This window comes from Nyctereutes procyonoides, unplaced genomic scaffold (genome assembly GCF_905146905.1).
Source record: "Nyctereutes procyonoides isolate TBG_1078 unplaced genomic scaffold, NYPRO_anot_genome, whole genome shotgun sequence".
NCBI lineage: Eukaryota > Metazoa > Chordata > Mammalia > Carnivora > Canidae > Nyctereutes > Nyctereutes procyonoides.
The window spans coordinates 64,718,737-64,742,782 of NW_026575052.1; positions in this window are offsets into that span (position 1 = coordinate 64,718,737).

Here is a 24,046-nt window from a genome sequence, read left to right on the forward strand (position 1 = left end):
ACTCCTCCTGTTGTCCCTCCCTTTCCATTACTAGCAGAGCCTTGTTCCCACTGGTTGCTCTTCTTGTTCCCATACTGTGTACAAGCCACTGACCTGTTGACTCAAGTGAGGTCAGAAGAACAGTGACTCAAATCCTACTGGTGCAACTTTTTCAATATTAAATCAACTGCTTAGGAATCAGAGTTTTATATGACTGGACTAAGCTGACCAGAACAAGGTTATGTGATTTATTATATATTTTAAAACATTTATAAATTATAAATTTCAGGGATGCCTGGGTGGTTCAGCAGTTGAGGGTTGGCTCAGGGCATGATCCTAGTCTAGGGATCAAATCCCGCATCGGGCTCCCTGACAGGAGCCTACTTCTCCCTCTGCCTGTGTCTCTGCCTCTCTCTCTGTGTCTCTCATGAATAAATAAATAAAATCTTTTAAAAAATAAATAAAAATTATCAATTTCTAATTTTAAACACGTTCATTGATTAGCTAAACACATAACACTTTCATAGATTACCTGGTCCCATACATCCTCACAGATTATCTGGCCACATAAAACTTCTATGATCTGACCACATAATATCAGAATTTTGTCTTCATTTTGTACCCCAATTCTGTAGAGCATTGTTCTAGAACAGTAGTTCACCACCTTGGCTATGCCTCTCTTGGGGTTTGAAAAAGTATTGTTTTTAAACTTTGTGCCAAAGTCCCACCTCTGAATATTAGGATTCAGTAGATCTAGGAGGAGGCCAAGTGATCTGTAGTCTTAATATCATAGGTGGTTCTGTTGTCAGACAAAACAGCTGACTGTTCTAGACCTTCCAAGTCTGGTTCCATCTGCCCACTGTATGCAGATGATCAGCCATATGGATTATATCAATTGATACTCTATATTAACTCCAGAGGAGAACCTCTTGCTAAAAAAGACACATGCACTACATATTCCTAACAGAATTCAGTTGTAATGACTCACCACAGCCACTGGCCAGAACACTCCCTTTTGTATCAATCATTGTTCCAGCTGTGCTGGTCCCCTGCCATCCCTGGCACTGCTATTAACCTAACAGCTGGTCAGTATTAAGGAAGCTATCCCTATACACATATAAGGAGTTCCATAGCTAATGCTGGGCCCCTGGGGGAGGGAGTCTGGGAGATTTGTGAGTCTGGGCTTGCCTCCAAACACAATGTACTTTCTGCCCACACCAGCTGCTGGAAGACCCCGACTTCTGACTTTCCAAGGTAACTAGAGAAGCTGTCTTCAAGGTCTTCCTGCCCCATACCTTCTATTCCTACTCATCGTGATCACCCAAACTCAAGATTCCCTTCTCCACTTTAGAACCCAAAGAGTGGGTTCAAAGAGGTTCAGAGGTTCTGGGCATCCAAAGACATTAAAATCAGCCACCGGGAAGTGTTTGGGTCAAAGAGGTACTTGAGAGAATACCTCTCCCATCTCAGCGATGTTCTAGGGAATGTTAGGGTTTGCCCTTGGTAGTGCCACCCCTCTCTTCCTGACAGGAAAGAGAGTGGGTTGGGGGTGATGTCCAAGTTCAGTGAACCCCTTTTATGACTCATCCCAGTAAAACTCAAGGGGGCAATTGCTTTTATTAAAAGCTACTACAACCATTTTCTTTGGCTCAGGGGTGTTCCCAGATGCTGTGCCCACCCCTGGTTCAAACCATTTCACATGGCTGGCTTCTTGCCTTCTAGCCAATGGCCACCCTCTCACCTGTGTTTTCTCTCCATCTCTTCTTTCTCCAACCCTAGCCTCTTGGGATTGAATTCCCAACTGGATATAATAAATGCCTCTCAAAAGTGCTGGTTCTTAGTTTATAGTGGTCAAGTGACCTTTTCTCAATACCTTTCCCCGGTTCTTTGGATGGAGCATTGTAACTCAAGCCCAGCACCCAAACTCCCATTCTTTGTATCACTGAAAGGGCTAGACCCATGCAGCAAGACTCAGTCAATGCTACTTCCTGGCGTGTAGGAAAGAAATAGTGGAGCAATACCAAGTTCCCATGGGGTTTCTCCCTTTGATTCCCCTAGCACTTACCACCAGTACTGAGCTATTTCTTAATTACTTTGTCACTATTTAACTCTTGGCCTCTTATTTCTTTCATGCTACTAGATTGTTAGTCCTTTGAAGGCAAGAATAACGTGGTAGGTGCTAGATCTACTTTGTGTCTTCATAGTATCTGGTACAGCCTTTTACTTGGAACAGGGGACAAATAAACATCAAAACATATATAAGTACTAAGAAATATGAAAACACACCTAACTATGCAAAGACAGAATTAAATGGGATGAGCTCAAAGGGTTTTCTAGCTAAATGATCAGTGACCTCTAGAAAGGGGGAAAGTAGGAAGGGTCTTCTCACTCCTTCTAGGAGGGAGCGGTGTCTCACATATTCAACAAAAGGATTTTTTGAGAATGACTGAACGCATCCTCTGAAATGAGAGCTCTCAGCAAGGAACTACAGGTTTGTTCAGATCTCTCCCCCGGTGCAATAAAGGCGCACAGTGTTGAGTAACAATCTTCAGTACTTCCTCAGTCATGAACCTAGGGTAGCGTTAACCAGGGTGGGCTGGAGGCTCATGTCTGGAATCCTCTTTCTCCAGGCCTTTGTTTTACACCAGCTGTGACCTCTTTATTTCTTTCTTCTTTTTCTTTTTTTTTTCTTCAAAGTCCCTATAACTAAGCACAGAAAATAACTAGTCTTTGCTCCTGTCACTACTCCCAGTAACAGTCTCCGAGTGACAGAGCTTTTGTTTTAGGGAAGGTTTTGCTTCTTCCAACATGTTCTGCAAATGCTAGGCAGCCTCTTTGGGTCTATATCTCTGACTTTTCTCTCTGCCTGTACCAAACTGTGTTTGGATTCTCTTTGCAGACTTTATTCTCCTTGGGAGAGAAGGATCTCTTTGTCCAGCCAACTTACTCTGTGTAGTTATTTTAAGCAGCTTTGGTGGGAGCAGCCTCTTTTTGCTTAGAGTCTGGGTTGAAAGTGGACTTCCTACTCCCTGTGGCTCAAAATCAAACTGCTCAGAGGCATTGTTCCATCTCCTCACTTTGGGCTCAGTGGCCTTTGGGTGCTGTGGTTCATGAGGGATGAGAAAGAGGGTGGTGCTGCTGTTTGTAACTGGGGGTGAAGGTGGTTCGATGATGGGGAAAGGAATACATAGCAAAGTTCCCCTATAATCCATCATTGGTTTGTTTGATCATAACAATACATATAATTTGGGGTTAGTGAATAGATCCTGTAGTCTAGGGAAGCATCACAAAAACTTCCTGAGGAAGTGAGATTTTTGTTTCTAGATGTGAGATAAAATAGGAGGAGGCAGGGACAGGTAGGTGAGGAGCTAGCTCCGTACAGGAGGCAAGGAGGCCAACGGCTACATCATGAGGAGAAAGGGAAAATATCTGGGACCAGGTAATGGAATGGAAGGCATGAGAGAGGAAAGCTTAGGTACCACAAGGCCCAAAAGAACACTGATGCTGCCGCCAGCACCTGGGAAGTTGGAGAATGTGGCAGACTCTGTGTGAGTTAGGGTGGTGCCTCAGGGACAGCCCTTTTGAACAAGAGGTCAGCTGCCCACATGTTGTCAGCGGCTCACAGGTTGTTCAGTCTTGGGTCCTAGAGTTAGTGTGAGCCTGAGCACCCCACTTCGGGTACAGACTTTACAGGCTGAGGTTCCCCAGACCTGCTTATTTGTCACCAGTTAGTTCATATCGTTCTGCTACGTTCAAGGGCTTGGGTGGCTTTCCTTCTGCTGCAGTACTTTGAAAATATGGTGTCTGTGTGTCTTGGTTGGTTGAGTGTCCAACTCTTGGTCTCAGTTCAGGTCGTGATCTCCAGGTCCTGGGATGGAGCTCCCCATCCTGCCCTGTGCTCAGTGGGGAGTCTGCTCTGCCCCTCCCCACCCCCTCTGCTCTCATGTTCTTTCTCTAAAATCTTATTTAAAAAATAAAAATAAAAAGACTGTGTCTTCTCCAGGGGGTGGTCCATGTACATCTCATACCTTCCCTACAAATTATGATAGTGGCCAGAAAGTAGGCTTTTCATGAATTCTTCAATAAAATCTACAGGATTACTTTCTTCTTTAGCTTCCATCTCGAGAGGACTGGGGGTTAGATGAGGGAGTGAGAAAGAGGGACATCTTGGGAGATGCATTTTTACCGCTCTAGGAATATTTTCTTGTGTGGTTTGGCTTCTGTTTTTGTTTTGTTTTTGAGGGCGGTAAAGCCCAAAGCTCAATTTGTTTTTGATTAGTTGTAATTGCTGAAAAGAGACCCTTTGTCTTGGGCAAAGCCAGAGAAGAGTGTATATAGTAGTAATATAATCCCAGATACTTGATGTAGGCTCTGTGATTGAGGCCAACCGTGATAAGCACAGACCATTCTCTGTAAAGGGGGCTGAGGCATTAAGTGTGAAAAGGCTGAAAATTGTGTTAGATTCAAAGGACAGGGTTTTGAACACACCTGGAATTATGGCTAAATAGGCTCTGGTAATGTAGGTGAACCGTTTAAATCAGAGATCCTGGGTTTTCTGAATAGGGCCAAGTTACAGGGTTACATCTCTGTTTACATGAGGTTCTGGCCAGGAGCTCTATGTGTGTGTGTGTTTTGATTTTAGCTCTAGGAAGTAGAATTAGGGAATCAGAGGCTGTCTTGTGTGCTTCCAGTGCTCCAAATTTTTTTTTTCTCTTAACAACTCAGACGTTCTAAATCTCATGTGGAAGTATTCAGAAATACGGTAACTGGAAAGACTTGAGTCAAGCAATTAACAGCTTGCTGGCACTAAATAAGGAAATGTGAGACCATCCCACTGGTACTGATGAACCTCTGGGTGGATTGCGAAGCTTTTCCTGGTCACAGGAAGAGGTGGCCCCACAGCGTGTCCTTTCTTGCCACATCTGTCTTTGAATTTACAGCTCCCTGGGCACTAAAAAAACAATGAAAAGATCTTTTCTTTTTTCTCATCAAAGTTCTGGGACCCACCTGCCCCCCCCTCCCCTGCTTCACTCCTCTAAAGAAAGACCCTTCAGCATATGTATTTAAGTTAGGAACACTTCAAATTTTAAGGAAATAGGAATTTAAAAATCCCTCAATTTAAGTCATAGAATCTATCAGTCTGCCATCAATTTCATTACATAATCACAGAATCCCAGTGACCAATGGACAAAATATCAGCATGTAACTCATAGTCTTTGAAATGATGGCATCCTAGGTGGTATTATATTAAATGCAACAGAAACATGAAGCATCTGCAATTTTTACTGACGCCACTAAAACCATTGCTACTAACATAATTGCCTATCTTGCCGTTGATTAAATGACTTTCTTGTATTTTCCATGCTGTCAAGACATTAAAATGCAGAAACCATGTACAGGGAATGTTTCTTTAGTTCTGGCAAATTGCCACCATATCATGTCTTGGGGCCTAAAGATTTTTCTCATATCATAAAAGCAGTTACTATTTGACTCAGTCTATATTTTGGAAACCATTCCATAGCTATTAAGAGTTGTAGAGGTTAAATTCATTTAAAAAATTAGAATAAGGGATCCCTGGGTGGCGCAGCGGTTTGGCGCCTGCCTTTGGCCTGGGGCGTGATCCTGGAGACCCGGGATCGAATCCCACGTCGGGCTCCCGGTGCATGGGGCCTGCTTCTCCCTCTGCCTGTGTCTCTGCCTCTCTCTCTCTCTCTCTCTCTCTCTCTGTGACTATCATAACTAAATAAAAATTTAAAAAAATTAGAATAAACGAGAGGTTTTTTTATCATAACACAAATGCATTCATTTATAGGAAAAATTAGAATATATAACTGAGCATAACAAAGAAAATAAAAGGAAGGTGTAATACTTCCTACCCAGGATTAAGCCATGTTAAAACCCTGATGCACAGTCTTTCAGGTCCTCTGCTATAGGTTTACATATGTGCATGTGTGGTAGGGTGACCAGCCATCCCAATTTGCCAGCTGAAGAGTTTTCTAGGATATTGGACTTTCAGTTTTACCACTGATCAGTTCTGGGCCGACTGGTACAGCTGGTCTGTGCAGATGCCCTTGTGCACACGCACACACATGCGGTGATAAGTAACACCACTTCTATTAGAAACTCTAAGGGCAAGACCAGTACTCAGCTCTTTACCTGCATTATTGTGATTGTTAATTTTCAAGAGAGAAACTAAAGCTAGAGAATTGTTTTTTTAATTGTGAGGGTCCTGTTACATCCTACAAGCATTTTCCTATTGGGACAGGGTGGTAATGTACACTTTGTCAGCTGCATATGTGTGTTTTTCTTCTTTTTTTACTTATTCATGAGAGACACAGAGACAGGCAAAGACATGGTCTCCTTTACGGAGAGCCTGATGCAGGACTCGATCCCAGGACCCCGGGATCACAATTGAGCCAAAGGCAGATGCTCAACCGCCGAGCCACCCAGGTGTGCCCCTGTGTATCTTTCTTCTAGTTTGTCATTTCCTTTTTAATTTTACTTACGGCTTCCTATATACAGAAATTATAAAATTTTATAGGTCTGTGCTACCATTTTCCCACTTCTGTCATGCTTAGAAAGTCTTTTTCTATCCCAAGCCCATATAAAGTCACTTAGAACTTTTACTAGTACTCTTTAAAATTTTCTCCAGTTTTATCAAGATATAATTGATATATAATGGATTAATTGAGGGCAAACAACATGATTTGATACTACGGTTAGTTTAGTTAACATCCATCCTTATCACATGGTTATAATTTTTTTTTCTTGTGATGAGAACTTTATATCTCTACTCCCTTAGCAACTTTCAAATGTGTAACACAGGGTTGTTGACTGTAGGCCCCATGCTCTATAGCACATCCTAGGACCTATTTATCTTGTAAGTGGAAGTTTGTACCTTTTGAGCCCCTTCACAAATTATGCCAACCCCTGCCTCTGGCAAACTCCATCGGTTCCATCTATCTAGGAGTTCAATTTTTAAAATTTTTAAAAAGATTCCACATAGAAGGGAGATAATACAGCATCTGTCTTTGACCTATTGCACTTAGCACAGTGCTCTCAGGATCCATCCATGTGGTCACAAATGGCACGATTTCACTCTTTTTTATAGCTAAATAACACTCTCTTGTGTATATTTGCCACGGTTTCTTTATCCAGTCATTTGTTGATGGACACTTAGGTTGTTTCCATGTCTTGCTACTGTAAATAATGGTACAGTGAATATGGGGGCACAGGTACCTTTTTAAGGTAGTGATTTAATTTCCTTTGGGTAAATAACCAGAAGTGGAATTGCTAGACCATCTGGTAATTCTGTTTTTCATGTTTTAAGCAACCTACATACTGTTTTGGGTAGTGGCAACACCAATTTACGTTTTCACTGATAATGTACGAGAGTTCCCTTTTCTCCTTGTCCTCATCAACACTTGTTATTTATTGTCTTTTTGATAATAACCCTTTGCACAGGTGTGAGGTAACCCCTCATTTTGCTTTTGTTGGCAATTCCCTGATTAACCAATGTAGAGCACGTTTATCGTTGGCCATCTGCATGTCTTCTTTGGAAAGATCTTCTGCTCATCGTTTAATCAAATTGTTTGGGCTATTTGAAGTGTATAAAATCTTTATATATATTGTGCATATTGACCCCTTATCAGAAACATGATTTTCAAATATTTCCTCCCATTCAATAGGTTGGCATTTGATTTTGTCGATGGTTTCTTTTGCTGTACAGAAGGTTTTTAGTCTGATGTAGTCCCACTTATTTTTGCTTTTATTATTGCTTTTGCTTTTGGTATAAAATTTTAAAAAATCATTGCCAAGACCAACGTCAATAAGTTTACTCCTTGTGTTTCCTTCTAGAAGTTTTATGATTTCAGGTCGTCTGTTCAAGTCCTTAATCCATTTTGAGTTGATTTTTTTTTATATTGTGTAAAATGAAGGTCCTGTTTCATTTTTTGCATGTGGCTGTCTAGTTTTCCCATCACTGTTGAAGAGACTGTCCTTTCCACCCTGTATGTTCTTGGCCCCCCTGTCATAAATTGATCACATCTGTATGGTTTATTTCTGGGCTCTCTGTTCTGTTCCATTGATATGTGTATCTATTTTTATGTCAGTACAAAGTTTTGATGACTATAACTTAGTAAGATAGTTTAAAATCAGAAAGTGTGGTGTCTCCTGCTTTGTTCTTCTTGGCCAAGATCACTTTGGCTCTTCAGGGTCTTTTGTGGTTCCATATGAATTTTTTATGATCATTCTGTTTCTGTGTGAAAAATGCCATTGGAATTTTGATAGAGATTTCATTGAATTTGTGGTTGCTTTGGGTGTTATGGACATTTTAACAATATTTATTCTTCCAATCAGTGAGCATTTATTTGTGTCTTCTTTTATCAGTGTCTTATTTTCAGTGTCTAGGTCCTCCTTTGTTAAATTTATTCCTAGATATTTTATTTTTGATGCAATTAAAAATAGGATTTTAAAAAAATTCTCTTTCCAATGGGTCATTATTAGTGTCTAGAAACCCAACAGAGTTTTGTAAATTGATTTTTGTAAACTGTAACTTTGTTGAATTAATTAATTAGTTCTAATAGGGTTTTTTTTTTGGTAGGGTATTTAGGGTTTTTAAAAATATACATGATGTCCTCTGAAAATTGAGACAGTTTTACTTCTTTCTTTCTGAGATAGGTGTCTTTTATTCCTTTTTTGTTACCTGCCTGATGCAGGGTTTGATCTCAAAACCTGAGATCATTACCTAAGCCAAAATTGAGAGTTGCATGCTTAACTGACTGGGCCACCCTGGCATCCCATATGGATTTTTTTTTATGTTGAGGAATGTTCCCTGTTCACCCAGAGTTTTTATCATGAATGGACATTGAGGTTGTTGAATGCTTTTTCTGCATCTACTGAGAGGATCATCTAATTTTTATTCTTCATGTTGTTAAAATGATGCATCACATTGATTCGCAGATGTTGAACCAACCTTGCATCACAGGGTTAAATCCCATCTGATCATTGTGTATGATCCTTTTAAAGTATTGTTGAATCTGGTTTCTTAATAGTCTGTTGAAGATTTTTGCATCCATGTTCATCAGGGATATGGCCTATAATGTTCTTTTCTTGGAATGTCCTTGTCTGGTTTGGTGTCAGGATAATACTGGCTTTGTAAAATGATTTTATAAGTATTATCTCCTATTTTGTGGAAGAGTTTGAGAAGAATTGGTATTAATTTCTTTTCATTGATAGAATTCACCAGTCAAGCCATTTGGTCCTAAATTTTTGTTTGTTGGAAGATTTTTGTTTACTGATTCAATCTAAGAGTAGTAATCAGTATCCAGATTTTATATGAAGGTTCTATGTTGCTACATTTTTTCCATTTCTATTATCTAATTTATTGGCATGATTGTTCATAGTAATCTCTTATGACTCTGTATTTCTGTGGTTTAAGTTGTAATTTCTTCCATTTCTGATTTTGGATTCTTTTTCTCCTACCTCAATGAGTCTAAAGGTTTGTTAATTTTTCTACCTTTTCAAAAAAAAAAAAAAACCAGCTCTTAGTTTCATCTTCTGTATTTTCTCATTTCTATTTCATTTATATCTGCTCTGATCTTTGTTGTTTCTTTCATACTAATTAAGTATGGGCTTAGTTTGTCCTTCTTTTTCTAGTTTCTTTAGGCGTAAAGTTAGGTTGCTTATTTGAGATCCTTTTTGTTTTTTTTTTTAAGATTTTATTTATTTATTCATGAGAGACACACAGAGAGAGAGAGGCAGAGACACAGGCAGAGGGAGAAGCAGGCTCCATGCAGGGAGCCCGATGTGGGACTCGATCCCGGGTCTCCAGGATCACACCCCAGGCTGCAGGCAGCAAACCGCTGCGCCACCAGGGCTGCCCTCCTTTTTGTTTCTTAATGTAGACATTTACTGCTATAAACTTCCCTTTTAGGACTACTTTTGCTGTTTCCCATAAGCCTTATTATGTTGTATTTCTATGTTCATTTGTCTCTAGATAATTTTAAAATTCTCTTCTGATTTCTTCTTCGATCCATGGGTTGTTCAGAGGCATGTTATTTAACCTCCACATATTTGTGAATTTTCTAGTATTCTTATATTTGATTTTTAGTTTCATACCATTGTGGTCAGAAAAGGTGCTTCATAGGATTTCAATCTTCCTAAATTTATTAAGACTTGTTTTAGAAAGATCTATTTCTCCTTGTGCTTGAGAAGAATATGTGTTTTGTTGCTTTTGGATGAAATGTTATGGAAATGTTATGTAAGTGCATCTGGTCTAATATGTAGATTCAGTCCAATGTCTCCTTATTCATTTTCCATCTTGATGATTGTTGAAGGTGAAGTATTGAAGTCCATTAACTATTGCTGTTTTGCTGTCTATTTTTCCCTTCAGGTTTGTTAATATTTGCTTTATATATTTAGGTGCTCCTATGTCACAGGCATAAATATTTTCAACTGTAAATATGATGTATAATATAAATATATAAATACAATATAAGTAATATATAATTATATATACAAGTATATTATATAAAAATATACAATTACATATAAAATATATAAACATATAATTATATATATATAACATAAATCCTTACAGATATTCTATCCTCTCATTGGATTGACCCCTTTACCATTATATAATGACCCTCTTTGTTATATAAAAACTGTCATTAGGGATCACTGGATGGCTCAGTGGTTTAGTGCCTGTCTTTGGCCCAGGCACGATCCTGGAGTCCTGGGATCGAGTCCCACATCGGGCTCCCGGCATGGAGCCTGCTTCTCCCTCTGCCTGTGTCTCTACCTCTCTGTCTCTCTCTTATGTCTATCATGAATAAATAAATAAAATCTTTATGAAAAAAATAAAAAAAACTGTCATTATATAATGGCAGTCTTTGAACATCTATTTAATCTGATGGAAGTATAGCTACTGTTGCCATTTTATAATTGTTTGCTGCCTGTTTTAAAATTTCTTTGTTCCTTTCTTCTCTTATCTCTTCCTTTGTGATTTGATGATTTTTCTGTAGTGGTATGCTTAGATTTCTTTCTCTACCTTTTGTGTATCTGTTACAGGTTTTTGCTATGTTATTACTGTGAAGCTTATATAAAACATCTATTTTAAGCTGATAACAAATTAGACTGCTTCTGAGGCTCTACATTTTTACTCTCCCCCATATTTTATGTCTTGATTTCAGAGTTGACATCTTTTTATGTTGTGTGCCCTTTAGCAAATCATGTAGTTGTAGTCACTTTTAATAGTTTTGTCTTTTAACCTCCATGTTAGATTTATTATTTTTTTTCCATGCTAGATTTCAATGTGATTTACCCACCAAGATGACATTAGAGTATTCTGAATTTATATTTACCTTTACCAGTGTGGCATATACTTTCATGTGTTTTCTTGTTACTAATTAGAATCCCTTTGTTTCAGCTTGAAGAAGTCCCTTTAACATCTCTCATAAGGCCATTATGGTGGTGATGAACTTCTTGTTTCACTTGTCTGAAAAGCTTTTCCTAAATTATAAAGGACACCTTTTCTTGGTAGAGAATTCTTGGTTGGGATTTTTTTTCTTTCAGCACTTTGAATGTATTGTGCTCCACCCTTCAGCCTACAAAGTTTCTGCTGAAAAATGTGATGATAGTCTTGTGGAAGTTCCCTTATATGTAACAAGTTGTTTTTGTATTGCTGCTTTAAAAATTCTCTCTTTAACTTCTGCAATTTAATTATAATGTGTTTCAGTGTATGTCTCTCTGGATTCATCTTAACTAGAATGTTAAGGCTTCTTGATGATGGACATTGGTTAGGGACATTTTCAGCCTTTATTCTTCCAATAAGCTTTTGCCCCCTTCTTATTCTGTGACTCCTATAATGCAAAAACTGGTCTGCTTGATGTTCTATGAATCCCGTAAACTACATCCTTTTCATTCTTTTTTCCTTTAACTCTGCTATTTGGGTAAATTCTACAGTCCCATATATGAATTTATTTTTTAATGATGTTATTTATTCATTCGTGAGAGACACAGAGATAGAAGCAGAGACATAGGCAGAGGGAGAAGCAGGCTCCCTGTAGGGAGCCTGATGTGGAACTCGATCCCAGGACTCCAGAATCATGACCTGAGCCAAAGGCAGATGCTCAACCACCGAGCCACCCAGGTGCTCCTCCCATATATGAGTTTAAAGATCCCTTTCTTCCACTTCATCTGTTCTGCTGTTGAACTCTATTGACTTTTTCAGTTCAGTTATTATATTCTTCTTCTCTATAATTTTGTTTGGTACTTGCTTATATCTCTTTGTTGACATTCTCACTCTGTTCATGCATTATTCTCCTGAGGCCACAGAGCATCTTTAGGACCATTGTTCCTTTTTTAAAAAAAGGATTTCGCTTATTTATTTATTAGAGACGCACAGAGGCAGAGACATAGGCAGAGGGAGAAGCAGGCCTCCTACAGGAAGCCCATTGTGGGACTCAGTCCCAGGATCCTGGGATCATGCCCTGAACCAAAGGCAGAGGCTCAACTGCTAGGTCCCTAGGACCATTATTTCAAAACTGTTTTTCAGGTAAGTCACTTATCTCCATTTCATTAAGGTCTATGTCTTGAATTTTATCTTTTTCATTTGTTTGCAACATATTTCTCTGTTTCTTCATTTTCCTTGACTCTCATTGTGGTTTCTGTGTATTAGATAAGAGTCACAATTCCCAGCCTTGAGGCAGTGTTCTCCTGTGGGAGATGAAACTTATCATTTAGCCCTGCCCTAGTTCTTGGTTGTTTCTCTGAATTTTGTGATTGTCCAAGCTGCCTTTGCTCTTAGTGGCTCCCAAGAGTTGAGGCTGTGACAAGACTTTCCAATGTTCGAAAGGGAAGGGTCTAAGCACTTGGATGCAGGCTGATTAGAAGACAGGCTGTAGGCAGTATCTCCTTTAAAACTTGTTTTTTATTCAAGTATGGTTGGCATACAATGTTACATTAGTTTCAGATGTACAACATAGTGATTTGGCAAGTTTCTATATTATGCTGTGCTCACCATAAGTATAGGTACCATCTGTCACCATGCACTATTACAACACCGTTGACTATATAGTCTCTGCTCTGCCTTTTATTCCCATGACTTGCTCATTTTATAAGTGGAAGCCTGTATCTCCCAATCCCCCCACACCTCTACACTTCTGGCAGAGTCATCAGTTTGTTTTCTGTATCTTTAAGTCTGATTCTGCTCTCTCTTTGCTTATTCTTGTTTTGTTTTTAGATTCCACATGTGAGTGAAATCATTAGTACTTGTCTTTCTCAGTCTGACTTATTTCATTTAGCATAATACCCTCTCGGTCCATGCATGTTATCACAAATGGCATCTCATCCTTCCCTCTGGCTGCATAATGTTCTATTGTGTGTATATGTACACGCATCTTCTTATCCATTTGTCTGTTGATGGAAATCACCTCAAGCATCTTTTTCAACCACAAAGATCTGAAACTAGAAATGAGTCACAAGGAAAAAAAAAACAGGAAAAAACAGAAACACGTGGAGGCTAAAAAACATGATACTAAACAACCAATGGGTCCACAAAGCAATCAAAGAAGAAAAAAAAATACATGGAGACAGATAACTTTTTTTTTTTAAAGATTTTATTTATTTATTCATGAGAGACACAGAGAGGCAGAGATACAGGGGGAGGGAGAAGCAGGCTCCCTGAGGGGAGCCTGATGCAGGACTCGATCCCAGGATCCCAGGATCATGACCTGAGCAAAAGGCATATGCTCAACCACTAAGGCACCCAGGTGCCCCAGCAAAAGCAGTTCTAAGAGGGAAATAGATAGCACTAGGTGGCTTCTTTTAAAGTACACAAGTAGGCCTCTTTCAGGGAGGGACTGGGAGATAGGTGTTTCTATCTGCTTCCTTTGCACTGAGCTCTGGAGGAATAGGCAGTTTCTTTGTTACAGACCTTTGGGATTGGTGAAAGTAACCTCCAGAGCCAGGCAATCAAGTGCTATGTCTTGTGGATGGAAGCTGCAAGAGCTCCTTTCATGGAGACAGGAGGCAGGCAGAGAGAGAGAGAGAAAGAGAGTGCACAAAGATGGTGTCCATTGATCTCGCCAGTCTTTGCAGAAGATTGTAGTCAATGCCTAGATTTGTATTAAATTAGGAGTCTGAACTTCAGGCTGAAGATAAGCAAATAGATCTCTTTCATGGAAAGACTAGGAGATGGGCATTTTAGTCAGCTGCTTTTGTACTGAGCCTTGGGAGGTTAGCCACAGTGAGTCCTTGTGATCCTGCTTGTATAGCCTTTTGGGTCCTGTGGTCCCAAGCATCACTGCTCTTTAGAGCTAGGTGTTTTGGGGGCCAATCTCTCAGGTGCAGGTCTTAAAAATTGCAGGTACTAGATGGTAGATGCAACTTTTTGACTCCTAAGAGAGAAGCTGAGAGTTGTGAGTTCCCTTCTAAATGTATGTGCCAGAGGTGGGATTTATGGTGGGATTTCTCTACTGTGTAGAAGTTAACTTGGCTAGTTTCTGAATTTCTTTCAGAGAGAATTATTTCACATATAGTAGTAGATATATTATGTTCATGGAAGGAGGTAAGTTCTGAAGGGTCTTACGTCTCCATCTTTAACAGAACCCCTAGGAGAACTGTTAGAGGGTCAAATGCATTTGAATACATTTTATTACTGGGTGTGAGGTAGGATCTAACTAATTTTTTTTTCCTCAAATAGATGCATATTAGCATACAAATAATCCATCTTTATCTCTTTGATTTGAAATACTACATATTAAATTTGTGCTTGTGCACCATGAGCTCATTTCTACAATTTCTATTTTGCTACCTTCATCTCTCTGTTCCTGGGTCTGTATCACACTATATTAATTATTATATTTCTATTACATGGACAGATGGGCTGAAGAAGTGTTCTTAATCCCAACCTCAATTTAAGAAATATGAGAGTAAATACTGATCTATGGAAAACAATTTAGCTATGAAATAATTTTTCCAACTCAACTGTGGTTTGTTGTGTTCAGTAGGAGAAATACTGTATGTTTCAGATCATGTGTTGATGTTTTACAGTTCCCATAGAGACAGACGATGGAGACTCACAATGAGATTTTACCTTGCAAAGTTCTTAATAGAAGTAACAGACAACTTTTAGCCTGATGTCTGTTTTATTGCTACATAGCACAACAGTGTCTGAACTTCTAGTGTTCTCTCACGTTGAGAATACTGAGATACTTCACTCTTCTTAATTAAGTTCCACGTATTTCTTGGCTAAATAAGGAAGTTTGAAGGGATGGTGAGGATAGAATAGCAATAACAAAGCCATGGAAAAGAAAAAACTGTAATTGTAAAGATATCACAAAATCTGGAATTTTGGTTGCATTTTCAAATGGCTCGATGAAGGTAATCCATATTTTCCTTTAACTATCAACAGAAGATAAAAAGGAAAATATCAGTGGTGCTACTTAATTGTAGTGATGAATGTTTTCCCTGGTTGAGTGATGCTGTTGAAAACCTTAAGCTGGTTTTATCTGTTGCCTTGGTAAGTGTAGTTAAAAGCACCAAGAAAAAAGGATGAGTGATTTCTCCTTTTGCTGCAATTTCTTAGTGGTCACAAACTGACGTGTCATCAAAAACATGCTTGGCCTGTTTGCAGTTTGCTTTGTTTGTGAATGAATGATAAACAGAGTTTGAAAAGTTTATCAGGTTTTAATAAACAGGACAGTTGTTGTCTAGTCCTTGAGAGTAAGTAGTGCTTTTTTGTTTTTCCTTTTGGTTGCAGTGTTCAAGCAAAGACATCCAAAAATAGCCAACTGAGAGGCAAAGGCCTTCTAAGTTCAGGCTTCATTGGAGTTTATAATCAACTCCATGCATCCTAAGAACTTAATGTAGTTCATAAAGATTATAATGAGTGAATGAGCTTTAAAAGTCAGATGTAAGTGAAAGATAGAAAACATAGATCAGTTTGATGGGTCAGTGTAGAATAATCAGAGGAGCAGATCTCCTATAATCAATAAAAATCAGCAATATATCATTTGTTCTCGAATTATTTGGCAAAACTTTGCGAGGGGACTCCTATAGACTAATGTATCTCTCTGAGATCCATATGTTGAAACCTAATCTCCAATGAAATGATATTTGGAAATGGGGCCTTTGGGAGGTGTTTAGGTCAGAAGAGCAGAGTCCTATTGAATGGATTAGTGCCCTCAACAAAGAGACCCCAGAGAGCTGCCTTGCCTCCCACCAGGTTAGTACACAGTGAAATGAAGGCTGGCTGTGAGCCAGGAAGCAGGCTCTCACCAGACACTGACCCTGCTGGCACCCTGATCTTGGAATTCCCAGCCCCCACATCTGTGACAAATAAATTCTCATTGTTCATAAGCTGCTTACTATAGTACATAGTTAAAGCAGCTCAAACGGACTAAGATAGAGACATTGCAGCAGGCTGTCTCTGACTTTTCAATTTATTTGTCGCATGAACTTTTAAAAAGTTGGGACTTTCTTCTATCATTCATTAACAAATGAATGATTCATCATTCATCCAACAAATGTCTTTCAAGTGCCTGAGATGGGCCAGGCACTAGGTGGAGAGATACAGCAGAAGTAGATGAAAGTCTTTCAAATCACGAAATTCACATTCCAGAGAGGAAAGGCAGACCATAAAAATTATAAACCATTAAAGACAGACCAAATAGTAAAAAAAAAAAAAAAAAAAAAAAAATGGCGTGGAGAAAAGTAACACAGGGTAAGGAAGAGGGCAAATGCCCGATCAGAAGCAGGTTGGGGGCTGCTGCTAATTTATACACAGTAGACAGGGAAGGCCTCACTGATAAGGTGTTGTATAAAGATCTAGAGGAAATGAGGGGTGCCTGGGTGGCTCAGCAGTTGAGCGCCTGCCTTCAGCCCAGGGCGTGATCCTGGAGACCTGGAATCGAGTCCCACGTCAGGCTCCCTGCACGGAGCCTGCTTCTCCCTCTGCCTTTGTCTCTGCCTCTCTCTCTCTCTCTGTCTCTCATGAATAAATAAATAAAATCTTACAGATCTAGAGGAAATGAGTGTGTGAGCCATGTGGGTATCTTGGGGAGAAAACTCTCTGGGCAGAAAGAGCAGGAGGCACTCAGGCCATTCCCCGTGGGGGTCTGGAGCACAGGGAAGCAGAATGGATGGAGGAGAGGCTGAGGCGGGAGGTGAGACACAGTGGAGAGGATGAGGGGGCCACACAATGGAGGGGACTTTTCGGCCATAAAAGGATATGTACTCTAAGTGAGATGGGAAGTCTGCGGGATTTTTTTTTTCTTTTTAAGATTTACTTATTTGAGAGAGAGAGTTCTATCAAGAAGTGTTTACTTATTTGAGTGTGCCATATGTGCGTGTGCATGCTTGCGCACACACACAAAGTAACAGGTGGGGTAGAGGGAGAGAGAAAATCTCTAGAAAACTCCACGTTGAGCATAGGGCCTGACAGCTCAATTTCATGACCTTGAGTTATGACCTGAGCCAAAATCAAGAGTCGGATGCTTAACTGATGGAGTCCCCTAGGTGCCCCAGATCTAGGGGTTTTTGAGGGGAGGCATGACTTTTGGCTCTGACCTTCACAGGATCCCTTGGTTCCTGCACTGAAAATCAATCTTGAGAAATCAATGTGGGAAATACAGAGGCCTAATTAGGAGGCTTTTGCAAGGAACTAGGAAGAAAAGATCAAAGAGATGCAAAGAAGCAATTACCTTCTGGATGTATTTTGAAGGTACAGCCAACAGTATTTGTTCATGAACTTGAGAAGGGGAGGAATGACGACAGCACCATGGTTTTTGGCCTGAGCAATGGGAAGAGTGGATTTTACCTAACAAAAAGCAGCAATCGTGCTTATCTCACGGACTGTTCTGGCTGTGCTTCTGGGTTTCTGTTCTTTTACTTTGGGCCACACAACTCTGATTCTTTTTTTTTTTTTTTTTTAAACTAAAAGAGCAGCTTTAGGTTAACGGAAAAATTGAACAGGAAGCACTGAGATTTCCCATCAAGCACAGCTCCCCCATTATCAACACCCCCACCAGTGTGGGGCATGTGTTACAATTGAGGAATCTACACTGACACATCATAATTATCCAAAGTCCATAGTTTACCTTAGGGTTCACACTTGGTGGTGTACATTTTGTTGACAAATGTATAACATGTATCCAGCATGACAATATCCCACAGAATAGTTCCACTGCCCTAAAAAATCCTCTGTGCTCTATTCATCCCTGCCCATTAACATTTGGCAACCACTGATCTTTTTACTTTTTCCAATTTTGCTTTTTCCAAAATGTCTTATAGTTGGAATCACAAACTATGTACGTTTTTCAGACGGGCTTCGTGCACTCAGCAGTATGCATTTCAATTTCTTCCATGTCTTTCCATGGCTTGAAAATTCATTTCTTTTTTTTTTGTGTGTGTGTGTGCTGTTAAAATATGCTATTGTCTGGATGTCCCACAATAACTTTATTCATTCACCTACTGAAGGTTATTTTGGTTCCTTCCAAGTTTTGGTAATTATGAATAAGGCTGCTATACACGTCCATGTGCAGGTTTTTTTTTTTTAAGATTTATTTATCTATTCATGATAGAGAGAGAAAGAGAGAGGCAGAGACACAGGCAGAAGGAGAAACAGCCCGACGTGGCACTCGATCCTTGGGCCAAAGGCAGGCGCCAAACCACTGAGCCACCCAGGGATCCCCCGATGTGCAGGTTTTGAGGTGGACACAGTCTTTTGACATTTTTTGGTTAATACCAAGAAGTGTGATCGCTAGATCAGATGGTAAGGTGGGGTTTAGTTTTGTAAGAAACTGTCAACCTGTCTTCTAAAGTGACGGTACCATTTTTGTGTTCTTACCGGTGAATGAGTTTGTGTTGCTCCACCTCTCAGCCCACAACTGATGTTGTCAGTGTTTTGGGTTCTTTCCCATTTAATAGGTGTCCAGCAGTATCTATCATTGTTGTTTTAATTGATTCCATTGTCAACGGTTGCCAGAAGTTGTTGTTTTTGAATTACCTGGCCTTTTCCAAGACCTCATCCTGCTGGATACCTAAAGTCTTTTGGACTTCCTCTCAGATTTAAGAAACATTTTCTTGGGTCAGGACAATGTAGACACACCAACAAACAAGTCCCTATATTGGGCATTGCTAAGAGACAAAATCATCTGAGACCTGGAGCCCGTCAGTCACAGCTTCAGTATACTTGGCGCTCTCCCTCCTCGGGCCATTGTGTCTGTAAATGGCCCTGTGACTCTCCTTCATCTTGTTAGTCTCTAAATAAGACAGTTCCCTTTGGCATGACTCGCTATTCCCACTCTGCTTAGTCTGTTAGGGTGCATGAACATGTCAGCCATCATACTCAAGCTAATAGCTCTTTAAAACATTTTTAATTTAAACTTTGAAAGTTTTTTTTTAATTCTTAAAAGATTTTATTAATTTATTTGAGAGAGAGAGTGGAAGCATAAGCACGGGAAGGGGCAGAGGGAGAAGCAGACTCCCTGACCTGACCTTCTGAGGTGATGTCGTTGCCATCTCTCCTATTAGCCTCATTCACTCTCTCTCCATTTCCTGTTTGGATTTCCTTCATGGCATTTGTAAATCATTATTAGGGAAGTTACCTTATTCGCCTACATGTTTACAGTCTGCCTTCCTCCAGCAGAATGTAAGCTCCCTGAGGACAACATCTTTGTCTCAACCTCCACAGAGACCTGGAGCGTAGACCAGTGTCTGGCACATTGTGGGAGCTCAGAACATATCTGCGGAAACTTAGCACTTGCCTCCAATAACTCCTCATCCTATTCTTCCATCTAATTCTAAGCAATTTTTCTTTCTCAAGTTGTGTTTTTTCAATCCTCTAAATGAAAAGTTTGTAGTCCTCTTTATTTCTTCCCTTTTATTTGTACCTCAATCCCATACAACCCTCAAAGCAAGTCCCATTGATCTTTCTTTGCTGTGTTTTTTCACATTCCTTCTTCCCTTTCCTAGTCATGGCCCATATCATTGATCTGTTTTTCCATCTTCGGTCTTTCTATATTTTTCTAGCATTCTGGAGAGTGATGCCAGGCTGCTGTTTCTAAAAATTTGTGTTCAAATGTTATGCCCAAATAGGGTATATTCCTTTTAGGAGTCAGAGGCAAGTACAAAAATATCACTCTGTACAATTGTTGTGATGTAGAAGCATAAAGAAGTGAATGTGATTAACTATCAGAATAATTAAATGTGAGATATTATGTACATATTTTGCTGTTGAAATGGGTGTCCTTGAATTTTATCCAGAAACCATCAATTTAAACTTAAACTAGTAGATGTGTCCTTGGTAATCTGGTGGTATTTAAATGTGGAATAATTGCATGAGCCAATATTTAAGGCTCTAGAGTAGAAATTTTAAAGAATGAAATAAAGTTGCTCTGTCTAGCATTGCCTGTGGGGCCCCTTGCTTTGACTCTAATGCCCAATTCCAGTGACCGAGATGAAAATATTCTTTGACATGGAGAATGGTAGTACTAGGTATTAGCTTGCCATAATATCCTTTTGTCAAGGCAGAATTTTAATTTTTTTTAATTTTTTATCCTTTTTACTGATGGCTTGCTCACCAAGTAACTAAGGACCTGTTGGCCATACGTGAATGACACTGGGTTTGAATATAGGCGGAGTTCCCAGGAAAAATTGAATAATTGACACATAATTTATAAATCAGGCTCTTGCGAAGTTGGTTTGTGTGAAATGATCTCTCAAATGAGTTTACACTTGGATTAAGTGATTAATTTTAGATGCTGGATGTTGAGTCTGTGTTTGGTCCAGACACTCCCTGAGATGGCTGTGAGAAGTTGTTCCTTTGGCTTTCCCAATGCCCCATGTTCCCTGATGCTCCTGTCCTGATGGAGTCACCTTGTTCACAATCTCTGAGCTTGGCCATGTGTCTAATGTTGGCCCTTGAAACACCAGCTAATGAAACACGAGTGGAGGATTGCTTGGCACGAGCACTTTGAGACTTGTTCTCTTGGAGCACTCCCTTTGAGTCCAGCTTCTGTGTTGTGCTGAAGCTCAAGCAGTTATGTGATGAGGTCCATGTGGAAAAAGAATTGAGGACCCTGGACCCCACCGCATGTGAACTCCCAGTGGCCAGTCTGCATCAGCTCAGCCACATGAGCAAGGCCATGTGGAATTTACCACTATCTCAGCGTCCCAGCATCCCAGCCCCAACACAGAGTTTTCCCTTCTTGAAATGCCTTTGGCCTTTCTACCCTAATTTCAATTGTATGTCCTTGACATACAAACCATCATAGGCATAACACAACCTTAATGCACCATTTGCTATGTACCAAGCACACAGATGACTGGCTCATTATTGTGTAATAACTGTGTGGTACTGTGTCAAAACATTTTATCTTTTTCCCCCTCAGTTGCTGGCTTAAACCATAATTTGTCAGAAGTTCCCTTTCCCACCCTTCAACAAATTCTTGGATACAGTAATTCATTCAGCAAATGCTTACTGAGTTTCCACTATGTGTTAAACACTGGTGATTGAGGACACCTGGGTGGCTCAGTGGTAGAGTGGTACACCTCAGTGGTACACCTTTGGCTCAGGTCATGATCCGGGCTCCGGGGATCGAGTCCTGCATTGGGCTCCCTGCAGGGAGCCTGCTTCTCCCTCTGCCTGTGTCTCTGCCTCTCTCTCTGTGACTCTCATGAATAAATAAATTAAATCTTTAAAAAGAAAACAACACTGGTGATCGAGTCATGAGCAAGACAAGCACACATCCTTGTCCTGACTGAGCCTACATTCTAGTGGGAAAATACAGATAATTAAATAAGTGTATCAGTTAGCTTAGAGTTAGCTATGTGGTAACAACCTTAAAAAACAATGACAAAGATTACATTATATGGCCTTTGTAGGTTGGCTGCTGTTTCTGGAGTGTGCGTGACAGTTTGAAAACTGGGCAAGAGGCCAGTTGTGGCTAGAACATAGGAGTGTCTTTATAGGGTAGTTCTAGGAATAAGATGAGAAAGAGTGAGGGGTAGGGTGGGTACAGATCATGTCTGGCAACATTGGCCAGTGTAAGGACTTAAGCTTTGATTCTGAACAAGAAAGGCAACCATTGGAGGGTTTTGCACAGGAAAGTGACATGATCTGAGCTGCATTTTAAGAGGATTGTTCCATCTGGTTTGTTTTTTTTTTTTTAATTTTTTTAATTTTTTTTTTTTATTTATGATAGTCACACACAGAGAGAGAGAGAGAGAGAGAGAGAGGCAGAGACACAGGCAGAGGGAGAAGCAGGCTCCATGCACCAGGAGCCCGACGTGGGATTCGATCCCGGGTCTCCAGGATCGCGCCCTGGGCCAAAGGCAGGCGCCAAACCGCTGCGCCACCCAGGGATCCCTCCATCTGGTTTGTTAAAAATAAGCTGTAGAGGGGCAAGATTTTGGGAACCAGGATACAACTGGGGAGGCTTTTTGGAGTATTCTAGGAAAAAGGGTGGTGGCTTGCACGCAGAAGGGAAGCAATATGGTGGTGAGAGGTGGTTGGATTATGGACGTATTTTGAAGGTAAAACTGACAGGTTCCTTTGCTGGTTTGATTGTGTGGGGTGGGGGCGCGGGGGGCAGGGTAGAGATTAAATTACTTTAAGAGTCTTTAACTTTCAACTCACTTGAAGTTATTTTTTTTTAAATATTTTTTTTAATTTTTATTTATTTATGATAGGCACACAGTGAGAGAGAGAGAGGCAGAGACACAGGCAGAGGGAGAAGCAGGCTCCATGCACCGGGAGCCCGACGTGGGATTCGATCCCGGGTCTCCAGGATCGCGCCCTGGGCCAAAGGCAGGCGCCAAACCGCTGTGCCACCCAGGGATCCCGTCACTTGAAGTTATGAAATGAATCTAAGACTTGAGTTTCAAACTCAGTATCAAGCTTATCTCCCTCCATTTCCCCCCCTTACTGGGACCTTGTCTACTTGGACAGGGAGTGAGCAAAGTGCTGGTGATGTTGCTCCAATGTGCTGGGCAAGGAGGGAGGGAGAGAGAAGGGATGTAACTGGAAGGTCTTGCTGCCGTCTCTTGGCTGGCTGTACTCATTTCCAGGGTATTGTTTCCCGGGTGACAGTAACCTGCCATTGATGGTCTCATTTATGGGTTCCCAGTGGTGCTTCGGGGGATGGGGGGGAGCTGGGCTATGGATGAGTTGGTTACAGGGTGCTGAGGGGCTCCCTTCTGCAGTTCTCTGACGTGTGACATACTAGACTCTTGTGGGCTGCTTCCTAGTGGGCCCCTGGAGGGAGTTCAAGCACAACTGCTCCCCCAGCACCCCCAAGAAGGAGAATTGCAGGTCGTTCTGTGTCGGGTCAGCTTCTCCAGTTCTCTTCAGTCTGGTTCAGAACAGCAGAGGAACGGATCCCCAGGATGCTGTCCGGGAAGATCTCTCAGTGTTGCAAGCACCCAGGGTTATGAAAAGTGTTTCCCCTGATGCCTCTTTCATTTGGTTTTAGGGAGGGAAGCCCCAGTATGGGCTCCCAAACATGATTTGAGCAGGAAATGCCCTTTGAATATTGCATTCCCACACGGACAGACCACCCCAGAGACCCTCTCTGCGCCACCCCTTTCTCTCAATTTCTTACTCAAGGAAGGAGGAAAGTGATGGTAGGACAGTAGCTGGTGAACCAGTGCAACATGGGGAAGCAGAAGGACCCGTACTGGAGGTGGCAGAGAATTGACTGCAGAAGGAAGGGTACTAACTGGCTTGGCTCCCAGCCCCTGGAGACCAAGGCTCCCTGCTCATCAATCCAGCGTTGTTCAGCTTAGGGACGGGTAGGTCCTGCTCAAGGACTCGGGTTGGAGCCCCTGCTCTACCACTTACCAGCAGCGTTGGGCCTCAGCCTCTGAGTTTCTGATTGCCCACCTGGGGAGTGGGGATGTAACCTGAACTCTAACAGGCAGCCTCCGTGTCTTTCTGGATAGTGCTCCTGCCTGCTGTTTGTAAAGAGTTCCCCCATCTTGGATTTCACCCCTTTGGGGGTGACTAGTTCTAGCTCCTAAGTACCCCTGTCCTGGCTACCACACCTTTTCTTCTTAGAAA